The sequence below is a fragment of the Thermobia domestica genome, chromosome 9 (assembly GCF_964235325.1).
Source record: "Thermobia domestica chromosome 9, izTheDome1.hap1.1, whole genome shotgun sequence".
NCBI lineage: Eukaryota > Metazoa > Arthropoda > Insecta > Zygentoma > Lepismatidae > Thermobia > Thermobia domestica.
The window spans coordinates 107,961,715-107,977,657 of NC_137462.1; positions in this window are offsets into that span (position 1 = coordinate 107,961,715).

Genomic DNA, 15,943 nt, shown 5'->3' on the forward strand with positions numbered 1-15,943 from the left:
ATGCGATTTTACATACGCCACGTACACTTTTTTCTCATTGTATGGTTTTGAAGCATGGTCTCAGATATATAGCTATTATCTACAGAGCACGACAATGAATGAGCTTTGAGGCTTGGCAATACAATAAAACTTGAAGGTGAAGGTCTGCTTTTAAAATATCTGGGATTTACTAATTTAGTTGTACTTACTAATTCATGCAGTTCCTGAGCACAAAATTATCATCGACCAAGGTCGATTTCCGCTTCACTGACTCGGGGTTGGATAGTTGGTTTCTTAACAATGGGGATGGGACGGGGGGAGGGTTAACATTCTTCAGAGCACTAACGCTTTCACTTTGAATGCCTTGGTGACAGGGGTTCAGAAGGTGTATACTGGATTGTGGACTACACAATGGTTCAATACTTGCACTATCAAATTCACAATCAGTATATCATACTGTAATTTGGACATCTTCGTTACGCTGACTAAACGATAAAAAATCACGTATAATTTATTCCTAATAAAAATCATTGGACAACAGTATTACAAGTCCTTCCACTGGTCTAGTGTCTAGCAGGCGCGACTTTTGTGATCGATTCCCTGTGGGAAAGTATTGAACGACATTGGTTCAGATTCCACGTTAAAACTATAAGTCCATGTCTCATATAGCCTCGCTGATAAAAGGGGACGGTGAAAGATAATCAATTAATCAATCAACAGTATTTCAAATTCCAGCTTCATAAACAACCTATGACTTGTAGGACTAGTTCATTTTGTTAAAGCACCTGTTTTAACGAAGTTTAGTATTAACGTGTCAGGTATTTCTATGGGATAAGAAAAAACATTTTGTAACTAAATGATAGCTCTATCCACATAGATTCTGCAAACAGAAACAATGAAAATCGATATAAAAGTGACTCACATTATTTTAACAAAAATCGATTTAGATAATAGTTTGGGCTGCCGCAAAAATAGGAAAAGTTAGAAAACTCTGATTAATTGTAACAACTCCATCAGGGGTTGAAATTGGAGGGAGCATGCGCCATTAATCAGCCCATTAAGGTGTACAAGCTCGCCAGCATGGCTCTTGCGCTCAACTGGGCTCGGGCTCAATAATTGAGCCCAAGCCTCAATGAAACAAGTCAGTGCGAGCACAACTCAGAGAAGTGAGCCCGAGTGCAATTGAGCTCGAGCCCCAATGAAATACGTGAGCGCGAGCCCAATTGAGGGAACTGAGCCCGAGCACGAATGAACGTGAGACCAATTGAGAGAAATTAGCCCGAGCGCAGTCGAGAGAAGGGAGCGTGAGCCCAAATGAGCGCGAGCCCAGTTGAGACAAGTGAGCGTGAACCCGAGTGAGTGCGAGCTCAGTTGAGACAAGTGAGCGCGAGCCCGGGTGAGTGCAAGCCCAGTGGACAGAAGTGAGTGCGAGCGCGAGTGAGCGCGAGCTCAGTTGGGAGAAGTAATCGCGAGCGCTAGTGATCGCGAGTCCAGTTGAGACAGGTGAGCGCGAGCTCAGTCGAGAGAGATGAGCGCGAGCCCAGATAAGATTACTGAGTGCGAGCGCGAGTGAGCGCGCGCCCAGTTGGAAGAAGTGATCGCGAGCTCTAGTGAGTGCGAGCCCAGTCCAGAGAAATGAGCGCAAGCCCGAGTGAGTGCGAGCCCAGTTGAGACAGGTGAGCGCGAGTCTGAGCGAGCCCAGTGGAAAATGGCCATCTATGCCTGTGTCGCAGCATTATGAGTCCTGAAAGCGTGGGAAGTGGTTGCATGTTGTTCTAGGTTAGTGAAATTTGAGTGTTGTGTCATTCAGAAAGAGAAAATGCTTCGTACCTGTGTCAATAGTGCAAATTCCTTTTGTTATATCTGTTGAGAGGTGACTCTCAAGCCGCAAAAACGATAATTGAGCCCGCTTGAAAGAAGTGCTACGAACTTTATTTCGGGTGTAATATTGGCGACCAAGACAAGATATGGGCTCCCTACGTATTCTGCTTGACATGTGTTAGATTCCTGACAGGCTAGGCAAAAGGCATATGCCGTCGCTGTTCCGACAATTTGGCGGAAACCAACGGATCACACAACAGACTTTTATTTTTTTAACAAAAATAGCTGGAATCACGTCGAAAAAAAAAATAGTGTGCAACACCAAAATTTACCATCTGCTATGAGACCTATATGCCACAGTGAAGAATTTCTGGTACTAGTGTTTCCAGAAAATGTGATAGTGAGTGACGATGAATCTGGTAACGAACACGAAGAAGGTTCAGAAGATGGGAGATCCATTCATGCCGACCCAACATTTGAATTGCCCTTCGAATCAAATACCCCACACATTTTGACTCAAGGCGATCTCGACGATCTTGTTCGCGATTTAAATCTGTCTAAGCAGTAATCTGAGCTTTTAGCTTCACAATTGAAAAGATGGAATCTTCTTTCTCGCGATGCAAAAGTGAGTATTTGTCGTGACCACCATGCTGGTTTTTTTTTTTTAAATATTTCTCGAAGGAAGATGACGTGGTTTTTTGTAACAATATCGAATCCGCTATGGAGAATCTTGGCCATGCATACAGTGTAAATGAGTGGAGTCTGTTCATAGATTCTAGTAAATTGAATCTCAAAGCAGCTCTTCTCCACAACGGAAACAAATTTCCTTACGTTCCGATTGCTCAGGCAGTTAACCCTAAGGAGACTTATGAGACTTTTAAACTGCTTCTCACTCTTATCTAATATGACAAATACAAATGGAATATATGTAGAAATCTAAAGGTAATTGCTATTCTGCTTGGCATGCAGCGGGATACACAAAATACTGCTGTTTTCTATGCGTGTGGGACAGTAGAGAGAGAAAAAAATCACTATTGTGGGGAAAAAATTGCCTGCTCGTAATGAATTGTTACCTGGACATAAAAATGTGGCGAAGACTCCTCTTGTTGACCCTAAAGATGTGTATTTATCTCCACTGCACTTTAAATTGGGACTTATCAAAAACTCTGTGTAAGGTATGGACCAAACATCACGTGCACTCATGTACTTGCGAAAAAAGATCCCAAAGATCAGTGATACCAGAATAATAAAGGAAGGAATATTTATTTGTAGGATCGCAAATAGGGAATTAATTAATGATGAGAATGTTAACTTGTTGAGAAAATGGCATGGCTGTCCTTTGTAAGTGTGTGCTAGAACTTTTTAGGGAACCATGAGGCAGAATATTATGACGATATTGTACATGAACTAGTGAGATCATATCACCATATGGGATGTAACACATCACTCAAAATGTATTTCCTGAACGACCATTTATGTCTCTTTTACATTATCCGCGATTTGCCGGATCCGTTTCCGGCGAATTGCCGGACGAGGTAGAAAGACATTGCAAGCAATGAAGCTCTTCACATATGTGCGGCGGTCGCCGGACAGTTATCCGGCGAGCAAAAACAGCCGGAACTCCCTGCTAGAATCCGGAGCAAATCGCCGTGTATAGCCAGCGGGACATTACAAGCAATGAAGCTCTTCACATATACGCGGCAAACTACCGGATGGGTGTTGGGGGAGGAAGCAAGTGTTGCCAGGAAAGAGCAGAAAGTGGCTGCTATAATATGGGAGCGTGTGGTTTTGTGTGTGTGTGGAGTGTGTTTGTGTATGTGGTTATGTTCTAGCCCAGTACATCTGGAGTCATTAACCAAATCTGTACATACAATAAATGGGGGAAAAGATGACATGTAAAATTAATTGAAAACGACCAATACTACCGAAGTGTCGAAATCAATATAAATTATTATTTTTCTATGTAATAGAAGATTGGGAGATGTCCGGGTAGCACTATACATTTGTGGAGACCCAAAATTGAAATATATACTATTAAATATTTCAGCAATATAGTCTTTTGCTATATATTTATGTACTATTTTGCTACGCAAAGCAAGAGAAAATTCATGATGCGATATTTGATAAATATACCGTACTTTATATATTTTATAATTATCTGGCTGTAATTTCTTGAATAGTCCTCTGAATTCAGGGACTAGAGCAGTGCTTTAAAGAGACTTGAGTCAATAGTCGGAACGCTTAAAACAAAAAAAAAAAAAAAAAAAACCGAAATAGTATAAAATAGAGTTTATGTGTCTGTCTGTCTGTCTGTCTTTGTGCGGCCTGGGGACCATACAAGTGGACCGAAAGTTACCAAAATTTGGTCACGGGTACCTTGGTCCACGCTCCAGATCAAGCTGATGCGTTTTTTTAAAAAAAATTCGAACCAGGAGGTCTCAGGGGGGCGTTTACCATGTAAAAGTAGTAGAAAATGGCCGATATTAGTGTCAAATCCAAAGTTTTCGCGGTCGCTGAGATCAATGATAACACTACCATTGGCGATGACTTCAGCTACCATTTGTATGCGGGCCGAGGGTCACCAGAGGGAGGTGGAGGAATTTCGAGACATGTAAAATTAATCGAAAATAACCTATATTAATGTCAAATCCATAGCTTCCGGGGTCACTGAGCTCAATGGTGAAACTCAAGATAACGTTTACTTTCACATTTAGTCCCCATCAGCTAAGAACCTTGGGCCAGGAGATCACCGAGACATGTAAAAATAATCCACAATGACCGATATTAGTGTGAAATTCACAGTTTTCGCGGTCTCTGAGATAAATTGTGATACTTTCATTAGCGATGATTTTCAAATTCAGCCACCATTGTATGCGGGCCGGGAGTCACCGGGGTGGAGAATTGCGAGAGATGTAAAAATAATCGACAATGACCGATATTAGTGTCAAAGCAATAGTTTTCGCTGTCGCTGAGATGAATGGTGATACTCCAAAGGCGTTGACTTCCAAATACAGCTCCCGGCGACTATGAGCCAGAGGCGTTGTTTTTTCAAAATTGGAACCAGAGGATCACAGAAGCGTTTACTTTCTATGTAAAAGTAATAGAAAATGACAGATGTTAGTGTCACATTCATAGTTTTTGTGGTATCGGCTGAAGGCCAGAGGCGATTTTTTCACAATTCGAACCAGGGAGGGGTCTCAGGGGGCGTTTACCGGGACATGTAAAAGTAGTAGAAAATGACCAATATTTGTGTCGAATTCATATTTATCGAGGTCGCTCAGATGTATATTGATACTCCAGATAGTGTTTGCGTTCAAATTCAGCCCCCATCGGCCTTCCCAATGAAAACACGTACGTTGTTGGATATATATTCACACAAAATGTATCTAATTTTAGAAATGTTTCTTAATTCTTCTCTCATTGTTCAGTTTGTTTACATTGATATTTTATCTGACCCCTGCGAAGAACGGGCATAACTAACTAACTAACTAACTCTATGGCCTATGGAACCCGGAGGTTCAGTGCCGCGTTCACAAAAGCTCTCCCCTGACTTCTATCCTTAGCTAATTGGATCCAGTTTCTACTTTGTATTCCTATCTCTGCGAGATCCATCTTAATATTATCCTCCCATCTGCGCCTAGGTCTTCCTAATGGTCGTTTTCCTATGGGTCTACCAGTCAAGACTTTGAAAGCGTTTCTACTTTCTTCCATTCTAGCTACATGACCTGCCCACCTAAGCCTCCTAAGAACGGGCATAACAGCTAGTAATAATAATAATAATGCCCACAGACCAGTCTTGGGGTTAGTAGCTGAATGTTGGCTTGAGATTCTCGGATAGACCTCAACGGTTGACTATCCCGAGAGGACTTTAGCCTGGTTTTCTCAGTCACAACAGTTGAATACCGGAACGACATTTTAAATATCCAGAACCGGGACGTTATTTTGCCCAAGTTTATCAATTGTGGAAACAGTATAGAAAAATCTCTTCCAAAATACCGCTTCTCTAATAAAAAGTGCACATCTTTTCTGTATGTGGCATATTCTCTCATTTCGGTAACAAACAGGCCCGTATCCACTGGGGGCTAGGGGGCCGAGTCCCCTAAATTTTGGCTGGCCTTCTAAAAGTTTCACTGTAGGCTTGCAAGTGAACTATAATATGGTGATGAAGTATACTATGATTGGTTCGGGCCCCCCTAACTTCTCCCGGGCCCCCTCTAAATTTTTGGGCTGGCTACGGGCCTGGTAACAAAGCGAATAAAATGCATATTATTTTGCATTTGTCCACTGCAACCACGTTAACAAAACTAATGAATGACAATAGTTGAGGTTGACAACTCGAATCAGAGATTTTTTCCTCCTTTTCTACTCTGAAAATTGCATAACAACCGTGCTCATATATATACTTGGGTACAACTGAATAATGTTTTAAAAAACTCTGAAATAAGCTGTAGCCCATACGAAAGTAATTAAAGAATTTTCCTTCGTCTTCCCTTAATTGTTGAAACAGTATAGAAAAATCTCCTTCAAGATACCGCGTCTCTAAAAAAGGGTGAACCCATATGTGTCTCTGACGTTTTTTTTTCTGCCTGTGTCTTAACAAGGCGAGTAGAAAACACATTTTGCGTCTGTCCATTACAGCCACCACAACACGACAGGAGTCACAGAGTTTTGTTTCTTCAGTTGCACAGCAACCCTGCTCGCATATTTTTCATCCACGGCAAAACGCCGCATAATATGAAAGGGGCCGAAACCGGACACGGCAAATCGCCGGATAATGTGAAAGAGGCCTTACACTTCTAATCCCGGATAACCTTGGTGCTATTAGTGACGAATGTGGTGAACGTTTTCACCAGGATATTTCTCAAATGGAAAAGCGTTATCAAGGGAAGTGGAGTGCAGCAATGTTGTCTGGCAATTGCTGGACCTTACGGGGGACTTTCTTGAGGCAAAGTTGCGCAGGAAATCGGATAGAAACATTTTAGAGGTAAGTTTCTTAATTTTTACTTACTTCTATGCTACTCATTCCTTTGATTCCATTGTGTACTAATATCGATTTTTAAAAACTTTATGTAATAAACTATTGTTGAGAAACCATGTCTTTATCTCAAATATACATAATACTGTTGCATTACCGAAAATAGTGCCGACATAGCACTGAAGGCAACCTAGAAAATGTAAGAATATCGTTGCCCAACAAATTGGGGACGTTGTCTCCACCACCAGCTTTATGAAAAGCTGGAAACATGAATAATTAAATTGTATAGTTCTTTCATGAAAATGCAAGAGTACTTAATTCGGGATGTAGCTTTAACAGAGCTAGTATTGTAATTATAAATGAAATGCACAAGAAGATGCAGAAGAATTTGGGTAGGTAAAATAGAATCTTAGGTCTGTTAAATGTAATAGTTTGTAATGTAAAGTCCCTTCAATATGTGAGCTGATTACAATACCTTCAAGTATTGAGGTAACTCCATGACCTTTCGTCCAACGAAGTTTCTCCCTCAAAATCTTATTCACGCTTCCCCGACAAACCCGGTGTTCGTGGTTTTATTCAAAGGCTGGTTTTACAAAACCCAACCCCCTTTCTTATCTTTTGCATAAAAGGTAGCAAAGTTTAAATGTTAGGGAACACCCACACTCACGTTGTTTTGACGTAAATCGAAAGTTCTAGAAGGTTTAGAACATAAACCTCCAAAGTTCAATACCACAAGCGTTACCCTCAATCGACCTCACATCGTCCAACGTGAACTTACCAATACAGCTGATAAAGTAGAAAATAAGGATTTCCACAATAAAATAATGTTTATGTTTGCGGATATAAATCACTTCACTCTGTAGAAAGCATTGTCTGGCATATTAGTCAATATCGAAAAATGTGAATTCTGAATAAAACTAAGCGAATTTTTAAATAACTGATATCCAAAATAAACACAAGATGAAGATAGCAAACATTTTAACGTAATACCAAAAATGACCTGTAGATGGCATCTAAGTACAGGGCAAAAACAAGGGCGCTCGTATCTTGTAGAAGGAATCGGTAGTTCATGAATGTAGTCTTTCGACTCCAAAGGAACTGGTTAGTTTGAATCAGAACGGAATCGTAGACTGGCAGAATCAAGCATGATGATTCACGATCCCAAGCCAGAGTAGGATTGACATCAACGTGGAAGAAAAGGAAGAAGAAAAATAATGACAAGTAGAAATATTTTTTAACGTAAAAAGACATCGTAGATACCAAGATTAAAGATCAATCTCATCGCATAAATAAAAATATTTGGCAAAGTTTTCTCGATCAATTCCATCCTGACACAATTTTCCTTTACACTGATGCCTCTAAGGTTGCACATAGCCCAGTTGGAGTAGCTATCTTTGTCCCCCAAATTGATATTATCCAACAACTGAAACTTCCAGTTGCCACTACAGTATTTGAGGGTGAAGCGTTTGGAATACGACAAGCCTTACTACTCATTCAACGTAAAAATATCCGCCGTGCATGTATCTGCACGGATTCCTACAGTGTATTACAAGCACTTTCTTCTGTTCATTGGACAATTAAATCTACTTGGACAGTACTAAACATAAAATCCATTTATCGAAAATTAATTGAAATGGGTCATATCATAGATTTTATCCACGTACTAAGTCATGTTGACATAAAACCGAATGAATTTGTCGACGATTTATCCAAAATATCTCGCAATTCTGGTATTTCAGCCAATATAAAATTATCACCTCTCAATTTTTTAGTTTACATTGACCAGATAATCTCGGAGCAAACAGTCCTTTGGAAACATAAAATCAGAAGTGGACCAGGAACATACTATTGGCAAACTAACCATTTGCAATCATCCAGCTGGAATGCACTTCGCACTTGGTCACGGTCAAAAATCATATTATATTATAGACTTCGTTTCAACACTGCAATTACTCCATATCTTCTGTACAAAATTCATCGGAGAGATTCACCTCTCTGTTGGTGCAACGAAAAGGTTGGAACTCTGAATCATCTCATATTTCAATGTCCTTTGTTATCTAAAAATAGAACTAAAGTTATGGAAGAGCTAAATAAACGCTATGGTTATGGACCCTTCACCATCAAACAAATTTTGACACACAATGATTTGGATATCCTGAAACATTTAATCAATTTTTTTCAAGATAATGGACTTGTCCTTTAATTTACTTTAATCATTACCTGGTTAATAATATCATGTGTTCGTCTACTTTTTATTTTCCGGTGGATTAAAAAAAATCACTAGAAAATCTTAGCTGTGTATTTCCCACATAGGCAACGGAATTAACATCACTAATATATTCCAACAAGAAAGAATGACTATTCCAGTTCTCATTTTTCAATTTCCACCGGAAAAGGTCAAAGCACACCTACTAAGCAACAAACACAATGTTACTCGGCTTACAATTCCAAGGATATGGGTGAAACAGATTATGTCTGCACTCTGATAATGCAACACCTCTCGATAGGTGAAGGTGAAGGTGAAGGTGACATCGTGTTTTCATCAAAAATCTGATAGTTTGGTGGGATCTGTCCATATTTCTTGTAAATGTGGTATTTTAAATGGATTTATGTTTGTTAGTTGTTAAATTTAGGTGTTAACAAAATTAGGCTGTTTTTATTGACATCAATTTATAAGTTTATGAATAATAGTTATATATCATCAGAATTTCTTAGAAACATAAATGACACCTTGACATCAAGGACAGAGATTAATTCATTTAATAATTCAAACTTTCTGATAACATGGATATTTCCAACGAAGTTGAAATCTCAAATAATGATGATCAACATCAGCAGGACACGGAAACAGTAATCAAGAATAAAGTAAATAAAGATAATTCTATGGACATACCAATATATATTAAACACCAAGATCATGTGTTTAATCTCTATGGTACTCATCACTCTGCGGCATTCTTTGTACTTTTCAAAGCTAACAGCATGGAAATAGGGAAATACATATAATATCAATAAGCAGAAAGTAATTAAAAGCGCCTAAGCTCCAACCTATAACTTTAGCTTTCAAATCTTTCATTTTAACGGTTATGTGTGATTTCACGTTTAACAGAGACAAACATTTTAAGTATTTGTACTTTAAATTAGTTAACTATATCTTTTTCATAAAGTTTATTATATAAAATTATTGTTCAAAGCCTTTGTATTTTAATAAACCTCCTCTAAAATCAATGCATGTGAGTTGTGCTTCCATCTTCCGAGTTCTTTTAAACTACAAGTTGAGGATATTTATATGTTTGTGGCCAATCCTTTCGACAATGAGATCTCGGAAACTACAGGCTCTAGAAAGATGCCGTTTTCACTGATCGATTGCAAATTTTGCGTAGATTCTCCAGTTCTAATTGAATATTTAAAAAGCATGGCCATTATTTCTTTATTACATTTTTAAGGGTACACTGGAAGCGTTGAAATTAAAAAAAGAAAAAAAAACAAAGCATCATATCCTATGCGTCATACATTCCAACACCATATTGTTGTATATTGGGGTTGTATATGTCTCAGGCGTTTGTTTCATGGCCAAATAATAATGAAAAAGGAAGGATAACCACTTCTCGAGTCTAAGATAAATTTTTATTTTTTGAGTGTTTTGCCCAATGAACACAATATATAACTGACATTATAATTAATTGTATATATAATGTATTTGCTTATTACATACTGCATGCAAGAAGAAAGAAAACACTGGTTATACATGAATTAGAAACTCCAACCGGAAGTAGACTTAAATCTTGTAAAGGGACATGTACATATGTTGTGAGGAATGAGAAGGAGATTTATGCTCATATGCGAATGATGCGCTGTGTAGAGAGCGCAGGTTCAGTTAGTCCTTCTAAATTTCCACCTACTCGCCGTTCTCCAGCCAAACCTCCTTGGTGGACATTAGAATGCCAACAATATCTTAATTTCCGACAAAAAAAAAAAAAAAAAAAAAAAACTGGAAAATTTTTCTTCACACCAAAGAAAAAGTCCACTTTATAGCTTATCAAAAAGTGAATGCATTGACCAAAAGAATGCTTCGACAAACTCAACGTCAACATTGGTAAGTGTTCTGCAACAACCTTTCATATCAAACTCCTGAAACTAAAATCTGGAAATTTCTCAAACACTATAAAAACACAGTAATCATCTCTATCCACACCAAGTAAAGTACAGCTTCCTCGAGATGCTTGGATTGAGGAATTTCATCAACAATTGACACGGTCTTCTGTGAATAATAATTATCTCGATTTAATAACATATTTTCTCCTCGCTCACAGCCGTTCACGATGGAGGAACTGATTGCAGTTCTAAAGTCATTAAAAGCGGATACATCCCCAGGTCTGGATGGAATACATTTTAAACATTTAACATCTCTTCTTCCGGAGGGAATTGCTACATTGCTGAAATTATACAATATAGTATGGAAAACTTCACAAATCCCAACTATATGGAGACACATTTTGATTACTCCTATACTAAAACCTAATAAACCCATTGGCAAGGCGACTAGTTACAGACAGATAGCATTACTATCATGCTATTTAAATACACTAGAACAGCTGATTTTTTCCGTTTACAATGGTATCTGGAACATAACCAGCTCTTACCTCCCAACATGACTTGTTATCGAAAACATATGTCAACAGTAGATGCTATCAGCCCACTTATATTCGACATATGGACCACCTTCCAACATCGTCAATATCTTATGGCTGTAAGTATAGATCTTCAACAAGCATATGATTTAGTCCAACTAGATATATTGATTCAAAAAATGGCACATCTAAACATTCCGGCCTCATTTATTCGATTTGTGCACAATGTTCTTATAAACAGACAAATTCATCTCAAAATTAACAAGACATATAGCAAAAAATATGTTCTACTCACTTTTCAGCACAAGATTATCAGAGGAATTTGAAAAATGAGTTTCTACGTTTGCCGCAAAAGACGTGTTTAAGATCTGAAGCTGTTCCCTCATCATTGATACCAAACTGACGTGGGGAAAAAATAAACCATACACTAGTCAAGTTGAAAAACAGGTGTGTAACAACAATTTATTTTACTTTTATTGGGATTTGTTTCTGAGGGCCTCAAACTTAAGGAGTTTGTGTACGTAAAGTGAAGTGAAAGGGGGTACCAACGAAAATATAAATGTATACTCTCATATATTCTTTAGTTTAAATGATATTCTTAATGATATTTGTCGAGTATCTGAATCATTATTCTGGCAAAAGTGCATTTTGAGCAGAACATTGGCAGGAACCTGATACGAATCTAACCTAACCTAATCTTCTCTAACCGAATCGTACCTGTTACGTTCATATCACATTGATTTTATTCTTTCTCCAATGCCGCATCCTGTGACAAAGTCACCTGTTCTGCTCAAAGTGCACTCTTACCATTATTATTATAATTGAGGGCTGACCAAGAGAGGGCTCTAAGCCACAAAAACTGAATTGCGAAAAATCGAAGGGTAAAGTGTAGGACAAATAACTACAATTCTTTTCTCCTGTGAGGGTGGTTCTTTTATTTATGTATAGCACTATAGATATCTGTGTAATTTCTAACCTGTATTACATAATGTAAAGTGTGTTGTATTAAGAGTTAGTAATGTAAAGGAATTATTTTGTAGTGACGATATCTGACAGGTTGGTTAATACACACTAAATACAATAACCTGACCAAATTAGGTTAGATTAGGTTCAGTTATATTAGATTTCTAACGTAACCTAACCTATCCTAACCCAATCTAACCTAATTTGTTATTACATACCCGGAATCTCTCGGTAGTTTGAATTATATTTGCTTTATATATTTCTGTAGATTCAGTCAGTTTATAGATCATGCCGTAGAATCATTGATCATCCACTTAATCCCTGTAGCCAATATGGTAGTATTAACACACTTGTTAATATCGTACATATAAATAACACAACTTACTAACTTCTTCGACGTAAAATAGTATATTCACCATAATAACTTTCACATAATAAAGGTATTAGTTCCATACTATGAAACGTAGAATTCTTCTTAAAGTATTTCTTCACTTTTCTGGTAACAAGATAAGGATTTCTTCGAACAACAGCACGTCGTTTGTACAGCTTAAACAGAAGGAAAAGGGTCAATAGAAGTAAAGTGATCTCAATAATGTGGACAATAATCCATAAAAGGTTTTGATCCAATGAAATCTTTTCAGCTCTTGCACTACGAAAGTACAATGCACATAAGAAAAATCCTCAACAATGTAATAAGTAACCTACAGCAACAGACAAAATAACATTCCATATCATGAGAAAAATTGGTATAAAATTTTCTCTATAATATATAGGCTGATAAGGAACAATAGGAGCCACAGAATAAGTGGAAATGTTTAAATGGAGTACAGAAAATCTCCAATTAAGGTTCAATAAATTTGAGGAGTTAAAAATTTCATGAGACTTAAATCGTTGATTTAAATGAATAAAATTATTAGAAGAGCGAGAAATGCCGGGAACAAATGAAGAACTGTTCGGGAAACAGCGTGAGGTTGAAAACATGGGAATACAGCTTTAGCAAAGAGGTGGGAGTTTACTCTTGAAAGCATGCTGCAGGACAACGAAATTAAAAGAAAACCAAATATAGCCTTTTCTGAAATGTCCATTAAAGTAGTATTATGACCAGTAATTAATTGCACAGTAGAAGGTGGGTAAGTAAAAACGTACGTGTGAGGTTTCAATTCCAAAACCTGAGAATGCGTATTATCTTGGCATACATATGAACACGTAGAAAGAATGTCATGAACTATAGTTCCGAAAAAACATTAAATATACAACGTGCTAACTGTGACGATACAGCTATATGAGAAGGAATTTTACACAAGTTAGAAACTTGTAGATTGCAATATAGTAAATCTGAACCAACTAAAGGTAGGGACAAAACTTGTGATTGAAACACAACATAGCTTGGTTCCAAGTTAATAGAGCAAGTCTGATTGTGGTAGCCGAAAGGTATAGCTTTTACAGAATACAACTTAAACATAATATCACGTTCTCTAAGAGGTACTTTAAGTTGAGCATAAATGTAAGTATCAGTAATTGTACAAGATAATAATTTCACAGTGTAATATACATCAATATCAGAGGACGGTATAGTAAGTATCATTCGATGAGCAGACAAAGACTCTTCTAATTAATGTAACTGGGCTTCCAACACATCGTAGGGAACTAAAGTTGGATCTAACTTTCCCAAACGGCAACTTTGAATATCTGTTTCATATTTTTGCAATTCTACCATCTTTAAAATATGCATAGATAACTGACATATCTCGCCTAAAAGCGAGAAAAGTTGAAATTGATTTCTATCAGAAAGGCTTAGCAATGATTAAGCTAAAATTTTCGACTGGTCAATTAGTGTTTTTGAAAATACTTCCATCTTTTGAAAATTCTGGCCTAATTTTGATTGAATTTAAGAGTTCCGCAGAAGCATTATGAATATAAATTAAATTACGTAATAATTGCTGACGAAGCTGTAAAACAGTTTCTTCCAATTTATCCTGTTTTTTTCTGATAGGATGATAGTTGACCTTGCGTAGCTACACCACAACAATAGGAAAAAAAAATCCTACAAATCCTAATAAAGTACGTTTAGAATGAGAACCTTCCTTATGCCTATACGGTTCGTTAATAGTCAACAAATTATTTGCAAGGTGAGAATGTAGGGCATCCAAAGATGAGGCTAGACTACATGTCTGAATCGGTAAGAAGAATTATCGGCACAATGTAATTCTTTAAACATAGATGAAGCAAGAATAGCCTGCGGAAATTCAAAACTTAGTTTAAAAAGTGGGGCTGAGTGTTGATAAAGAACTTGCCAATGCAGTTCGTTAAAATAGAATCCACTCGATATGGATACTTCTCTGTTTGATGAAACATATGCTACAAAGAAGCACAGGATCATCTGAAACTATAATACAAAGAAACATACAAAACATAAAAACAAACGAAAACTTTTCTCCTAAAATTATAACAATAATGTAGTATAGAAACATAATAATAAGAACAATCTACTATATTTTCTCTTAAATAAGCTAGATTCAAGTTCGTTAGTGAAATAAAGTACACCTGTTTAGAAAAAAACTTGGAAAATAACTTCTTTTTCAATAAACTTACATAAATGTATCTCAACTCTCTTTTTTCCCTCACTTTACAATAAATGCGTAATTAGGCCTATAAGTATCGAAGTCACACTTGGCAGTATCAAACATCAAACATCCAATGCAAAATATAATAAAATATAGAACCATGTCATAATTCAGGTTAAATAATTATAATAAGGATCCTAGGATTAGTCATACTCATGAAAAATCAAAATTAGTAAAAAATCACAATAGGGATTTTATGAGTTCATATGGGTTTAAACAATGTATTCTGAGTAAATATCAATAACTCAGGTAAATATAGTACCACAGATATAAAATCCATTTACTTGCAAATGGTATTAGCAATTCTCAAATTAGGCGTTAAATGATAACTAGTCAAATTAGGGAATGAATATTATCTAAGGTAATATTATAAATATGTCAAATATTAGTTCATATGCTCATATGGAAAGAAAAAAACAGTCAGTTATGGATGACCATTCCATAATTGAAGGGGAAACATCTTACAGAGATTAAATGTAAGTTATCTCAGCGGGTAAAACCAAATAGTCTAATCAAGGTATTCTCTTTTTTCAGCTAAGAAATTCTTCTATCAAAATCAAAGATGTAAGAATAAGCCGAGAAGGGGAGTGGTAACTATGTCTAAATGAAATAATTATATGTACTAAAATAATAAACATTCCTTTTCAGAGAACATAGTTAATATGCAAATAACAACGTTAAACGAAGATATTCCCAATGGTTTTCAATAGCTCGTTGACAACAGTTAACATAACATTGACTTAAGAGCCGGCGGGACTCAAGTGACCTTGATAAATCGAAGATAGAGTTTCTCCTTGCAGTTCAAAGTGTTTCCTTATTTTGGCAACAGATGGGGTTGTCGCTGAAATGCCGTCAAAGCAAATGCACCCGTCCTTTTCCTTCGTTTTCCCCTGCATGTGGTCAAAGTTGGACAGCGTAGGAGGGGGATGGTTACGGCTGTAAATGGGACA